Consider the following 7,500-nt stretch of genomic DNA (forward strand, 5'->3'; position numbering starts at 1 on the left):
ATCTTGTTTGTCTTCGCCCGGGTGACAGTAGGGGAAACATGACAGCCACCCACTCCGGTAAGGGATTGGGAGGGTAGGTGAGACAACAGCCCCAGATTCCAGGGCTCGCCAACATGCTCATTTAAAATATTTTATTCGTCTGAAAATGGCTACTTTGAACGGCTTTGGTATACAACCAAGTTCTACAAACCCTATCATAGTACTCGTATTTATTATATTACTGTTCGGTGAACAGCTACTCTAGTCAGATTTTATTTTTCTTGCTTTAAAAAGAAAATGTCTCTTCAACATATTCAGTATCTTTATAGGTTTTTACTTTGTGTAACTTTTCTTTTTCCACTTTATTTTTCTTATAATCGGAAGTTGTTTCGGGAACGCCAATAAAAATCGTAAAACAAAGTAAGGTGCTTTTCAAATTCTGAGTCTCCTACATCGGTTTCTTTAAATGAATTTGATATGTGTGTATATGGGGACTTTCCCTTACCCTTCCACACATTAAAACAACAAGGAGAGGGAGGCGGAGAAAAGACAAGAATCCCTAAGAATGTGAAGGGAAATTAGCATGGTTGCAGAAGTATTAAAACTGGTTCACCAGTGGCAGGGGGAAAGAGGATTTACAGTATATTTGAACAGCTGATATCCTTGCTCTTACATGTTTACGTTATATTTACGATAATCATGTATAATCAAAGTAAATCTATTTGCGGTAAGAGTCTTGATAAGGTAAAGACAAGTCTTGAAAAGGTAAAGACAAATAGCACACACTTGGACGTTGATACATTTGTACAAGCATGTACACTCCACATTTATATATATATATATATATATATATATATATATGATATATATATATATATATATATTGTTAAGAATATACATTCCTCCCTCCGATTCAGCTCCTATCTAGCTAATTTATTTAGAGGATATAATTCCCGTTAGCGTATAGCTGGCGCCAATATGGCGGAACTCCGTTGTTTTCACACATAAAGGACAGAGAATGCATGCTTTCGGCCTACAGAAAATGCCAGCCGCCAGGTAAGACAATGAGCCTCCTCTTAAAAACCCCTGCCAGAACACACCTAATTTCCCCCCATAAAAGATCGTACGATGTGGGGGAGCAATTAGTGTTCAGAGAGCCCAATAGGCATATCGAGCTTAGGATGCGGTATGATTTTAGTCTGTAAGGCCTTAGTTCTAAGGTCTCCTTTCCTCTGCGATTTTGCTGGCCTTTTGACATGCTTGCAGGTACAGCTGGAAACCCCCCCCTCCACACAAAAGCCATGTTGGGGAAAACAGAAAGAGACTCTTCGATCAGACATCTTCTGCACCGGACGTGCGATATTTCTCTGCTCTGCTGCTGTGGCGATCGCCGATGGACGGCCAATCATATTATGGGCGCCTGTAACAATTATGAGAGGTTCGTGTGTTTGCTAGTAGTCAATTAGCCAGCCCTGTCCCTTATACTTACTCCTTAATTTCCATTTCTGTAAACTTTTAACCTCTTTCTCCACGAAACAATCTTCCCCTTTGTCCAAATCTTGCCTATATCCCCTGCCTTGCCAATCACGTACGTTGAATTCGAGTAACGATCCCGATAAACAATCATTTATCCCTCCACAAGTGCAATCTAAGGGATATTTCAGTTATTTAAGTTAAGTGTTAAACGCGGTAGTTAATTTTGGGCGCGTATAGTTACGTGTTCATTGTTAGCGCACGCAGCTCCAATCCGCAGATCATATTTACGTGCTTTCCTCAAAAGCACCTTCTAGGATACGTTATGTGTTGTATTTAAGAACGTATCTCCCGTAATCTTCTGTAGGGAGACTCCATTTCCCTTAGTTTGAGCAGGGCTAACGAACTGTCTCTTTCAGGAGACGAGATACACGTGGCGCGGTCGCAATCCTGCTTCGATACCTCGCCTGCCACCCAAATTGAATTTATACCTGGTCGTAGTTCAGAGAAGTTCCCGTTGAGGCCAACATTTTCATGAAGTATTTCCTCCATCCTGGAACACCATCATAGACATTATTATTCCATGTAATCAGGGCAGACTGAATGTAATTATGCTCATTGAACTGATTATTGCAGATTGGCCCCATTTTATCCACTTGCCTGTTGCCAATGCTTGTCATTATCGTTACTGTGCCAATTTTGAATCTGTCCCTTAATGATCATGTCGTATGGTGTCTAACTGTTAATTTATTAATGTTAATTTGTTAAGTTTCCCTGAATAAACCACTGTAAATTGGCAAAAGAATTCTAAATTCCAATATGGCGACCTTCCACCCTAAATTATAATTCCAGGAAAATTCTGAGGTAAGTCTTCATTAACTCCCTTTTCGTTTACAACTGGACTCCCTTGGGTTCATGGCAGCATCAATTATAATTTTTATGTAAATTCTCATCAAAACGAGTCAGTCTGTAACAATATACATATATAATATTCTATATATATGTTATATATATATTATATATATATATATATATAGAGATAGTAGAGAGATATACATATATATATATATATATATATATATATGTATATATATATATATATATATATATACATATATATATGTATGAAATTTCAATATAAACATTTATTTTATATTATTTTGTTTAGAGTAATCTTTATTGTTAATTATTTACATGGATAAACAATCTAGCAGCTGGAGTTCACGTTAAAATTTAAACTGATACTGATAACCCAGCTCCTAAGAGGTTGTCTTGCCTGTTTAGTGAGCGACGTAACTGCCAAACAATTGCTTGGAAAAATACAGAAATATTCCAATACGAGCCAAGGTAAACAGCAACGCCTTGGAAAAAGGAAGATTCTTCTTACTGCTACCGCCATGTCAACACTACAACTCCACATCTCTCGCCTTCAAGAGGAATTTTAAATTATTGTGTTAATTTCGTAGCAGCGGAGAATGGAAATCTAACTTCTCCTCCTTGGCGTTCGTTATAGCTCGGCGAATCATCATCGCCTTCAAACCCGTTACATCTGTTCAGTACAGCAGAGAGCTTCAACTGCCGTGGTTCTTCATTATCAGTTTAATTACGAGGTGAATTCTGTAGTGAGCTTAGTAATTGTTTATATCTAGGGTAAACATCACAGACTCTTCATCCTCAATTGTTACTGGAAAATTTATATATTCTTGCTATTACGTACTTGGAAGCTCATTTCAGATTTGTTTCTGTGTTCACCACGCTAATTATTAATTTACAGTTGTTAAAGATTTAGTATTTTTGCCATACTTGCAGCTGTAGTGTGTGGTTTTCATGTTTAATTTTGAGTGCAGTTAGGTCGTGGAATGTCTAGGGTGTGAACCACCAAACCGCATTTTCTCTGGCTATTACAGCTAAATGTTGTTAGTGAACCTATCAGTGAACTCCAAGGAGAACTACGTACTGCCCATCTGCATATCCAGAACCAACTATTGATAATTTTTTAATTAAGTGAAGATTGTATTTGTCTTACTATGAATTGAGTGATAATAGCAGAATATATTTATTTTAAATATAATTTTTATTTAAACTTAATTGAAATCATCTGTTTTTGTAACACTTTTTAATGTGTAGTAAATGGCGCCCGAACAGGGTTTGATTAATTCATGGTTGGTTCGAGCTATTGCAGTGAGTATCTCCTTGGATATATACCTTTTGATGTTTTGCTGGATTTCGAATTTGTCTTGTTGCCTAAATAGTTGTAGTTAGTTGATTTAGATTGCCACAGATTTGAAAAATGGATGCTAGTAATTTGTCGCAAAATTTAATATGCGCAAAATATATGCGTGGTCAGGTTATCAGACCATAATGTCATTGAGACTTTCATTTGCTTAGTGAAAGGGAGAAGTTGGTCAAACGTCTCAAAGTTACCCCTATTGTCTGATGATTTGAAGAAGTTGAATTTGAAATTCAGTGTTTAAAGTTTGCAAACATTCTAAGAATTGATCTGAAAACAAAATCGGAACGATGTAGTGAATATTCTGATAAATTATTGAGTGTATTGCTGCTCTAGATGTTATTGAGCCTTGTCCTACGACAGAGAGAGGTAAGGGTCTTTTGAAGAGTCCGGTAGCACCGTTGCCAAATTTCACAGGTAGTATTGAGGAAAGTTTTTCAAAATTTATTAGTTCATTCGAGTCTACTATTTCTCGTTACAATTACCCTGAGTATGATAAGTTTTTGCTCCTTAAGCAGCAATTGAGCAGACGTGCACTAGTTTTGATAGACTCTCTGGAAATAAATAAGCAGTCTTATGCAAGTGCTAAGGCCTTGCTGGAGTTTGCCTTTGCCTCTAAAGAGATACAAATAGCTAATACTGTTAAGCAGCTTAGTAGTAGGAAGCTTTCATTTGATCAAGACCCCTTTGAGTACATAAGCAAATGAAAAGGCTGACAGAATCAGTCAAGTTACTTTAAATAGGAGCAGATTAAATTTTCCAGTATTATTTCTGGTCTAGAATAAACGACAATTTTAAGGCAAATGATTCAAATCACTAACAGTACCCATCCTACGCTAAAGGAATTGAATGATAACTTCTTTTGCAGCTCCGAAAGGTACTGTAACTTGCAAGAAAAATTTAAAAAGAAAAAGTCCAGTAACCCTAAGCATCACGATTATAAGGATAAGGGTATCCCCAACAGTAAAACTGTGAATCTTGCTGTTTCTCTTGACTCAAAGGCTAAAACTTATGTGTGTGTTTTATGTGAGAAAGACAAGGTTAAATATGATCATCCCATTTACCGTTGTCCAATTTTTGTGGATCCTCCAAGTAAGGTTAAAAAGCTTGTTGAACTTAATGGCTGTATTAAGTGTGGTCAAATTAATCATAAAACAGATAAGTGTAAATTTAAATTTAAGAGAAGGTGTAGCTGTGCAAATTGGCATTTCAGCTTTTTATGCCCTAAATTTAAAGTGGACAAAGTTGATAAACAAGTGGATTCTGTCGATAAACAAAGTCAGGAGGATGTCAGTACCAATTCTATAGTTGTAGGTACATTTCAGAACCATTTCAGTGGGGACTCTATCTTGCCAACTTTTACATGTGTTGTTAATAACAGGTATCAAGTAAGGGTTTTAAAGGATGAAGGTAGCCAGTGTAACTTTATTTTAGATTCTCTTGCTGAGGAGCTTATTTAGGAAGTTTTGAAGAACAATGTATTCTCAAAGTAAATTGGATTTCTAATGGGCCAAAACAGTATTGCACTAAAGTTGTTAGACTAAACATTAATATTGGTAAGAAAAGCTATGAAATAGAGGCTGTATGTATACCAGAAATAAAGATAAATATTAAGTTACCTGGTTTAACAGCAATAGCGGAGACTTTTGTAAGCAAAGGTTATACATTAGCAGATAAAAAACTGTATGAATGTATTGAGGCTATTTCTGATATAGATCTTGTTCTAGGATCTAATTCTGCATACTGTCTAACTTCTAATGAAACATCATTTGGCATAGGTCATAACTCTGTTTATAAGATACTCCTCTTCAGGGTTATGCTGTTAGGTAAACCAGTTTTATTTAGGTAACTTGTTAATATTTATCTGTAAAATTATGTAAAAGTGATGTATATCATAATCAGAGAATAATTTTTCTAAACCAGTGGATTCAAATTATGATAGAACACTTGTTAATTATGATGCAGAGACAAGTACTAACTTTGTTGTTATGGATGCCCATAGTAAAATAGATAGGAGGGAACTGGAACGGGCAACTGGTGATATTTTGAAGTCTTCATTTTATTCATGTGAGGTCAAGGATGATAGCACTTCTGAATTGATAAGGGGTTTAGTTAAGTTTGTTTTGGAACACACAAGTCGTACAGATGAAGGTAGATTATTAATGCCACTATTATGGAGAACTGATGTTTCTCATTTGTTGGGACTTAATTTTGATTTGGCTAAAAGAATCTTTGATTCTAATTTCAAGAAATTAATTAAAAAACCTTCTTACTTGTCATGGATGAAATTCAAAGAACAACTTAAGTTAGATCTTAGAACATATTCCCAATCTTGAACAATTTATTCATGAAAATCCTGGTTGTTCATTCTTGCCTCATATGGGTGTGTTTAGACTAAAAAGAGAATCTACTAAATGCAGGGTAGTTTATTTGTCAAATCTTAGTGGCAATGATAGTGATTTCCCACTTACAGTTTCTCATAATCAAGCAATGCATAGTGGTCCCTCTCTTAATCAGAAAAATTGCTGCACTTAAGGTTTGATTCTAAACTGCTACTGTTTGACCTTAGTATAGCTTTCAATATGATAGGTATCTATGGTAGACTCTTCAAAACTATTATGCTTATGGTACTGAAATGTGGCTGAACAAGATTGAGGCTTGTGTGAATAAATTACCATTTGGTTTAAGATTTTCTCCTGCTTTGTTGATGTTAGGATTATATAAAATTCTGATTGTTGGTAGTGTTGATGATCCTTCTTTTGTCAAGAATCTGAAGCATTTAATATTTAATATATATATGGATCATTGAACATTCACCACAAATAGTGAATTACATATAAGTAGGATATGAGTTGTTAAATTCTATATTTAACCCTTATAAGTTTGAAGTACAACAAATAGTAACAAATGATCTGAATCTTCAGTCAAAGATTAACAAGGACTCAAATATTAACCATGATAAAGTGAAACTTCTGGGGTTACTTTGGGACCGTTCTACTGATACCTTATACTAATCCTCTTAACTTGAATAAGAATGCAAATACAAAGAGACTCTTAAAAGCAAATCCATTGCCGAACAGTATGATATTTATAAGTAATGTGCACCCATTTTGAATCGTGCTCGTCTTTTTCATGCATAATCTGCAGTGTAATAAGAGCTTGTCATGGGATACCCCTTGAGTGAAACTCAATGTTAAATGAATGGAAAAATATAGCTAATCAAGTGAATTCCTCCTCATCCATTGAAGTTCCTAGGGTGCTTGGTAAGAGAGAAGATAAATTTAGGTTGGTTGCTTGTACTGATGCTAGCACAAAAATATATGGAGTAGTAATTTATGCTCATAATCTTTGCACTAATGATTTGACTTTTGTATTGTCAAAGAACAGGATCATAAATAATAAACTTGAGACAAAATCGGTTCCTTCTTTAGAATTACAAGCCATTGCTTTAGGAGTAGAATCTTTAATAGAGATATTCAATGGTTTATCTGGACCACAGTGTACTGTACCCATCAAAGTCGTTGATCTTGCCATTTATAGTGACAGCGAAGGTTCTTCATGGGTGAATCTATATATTGCAATAAGTTTGAAAATGCAAAGGCGCACAAAGTGCTAATGAACAGAATTCAACAAATCAGTAAATATTGTACTGTACATCCCATTAATTTTCATTTCATTTCAGGGGTTGAAAATCCAGCAGACTTGGTTACAAGATGCATTTCAAGTAAACAATTGAGTAAAAGGAATTACATAAAGGGCCCCTCATATTTAATTGAAGATAGCAGTAGTCAAAGCTGTGACATAATGTCCTTTATAGT

Source organism: Macrobrachium rosenbergii, chromosome 12, assembly GCF_040412425.1.
Source record: "Macrobrachium rosenbergii isolate ZJJX-2024 chromosome 12, ASM4041242v1, whole genome shotgun sequence".
In the NCBI taxonomy this organism is placed as follows: domain Eukaryota; kingdom Metazoa; phylum Arthropoda; class Malacostraca; order Decapoda; family Palaemonidae; genus Macrobrachium; species Macrobrachium rosenbergii.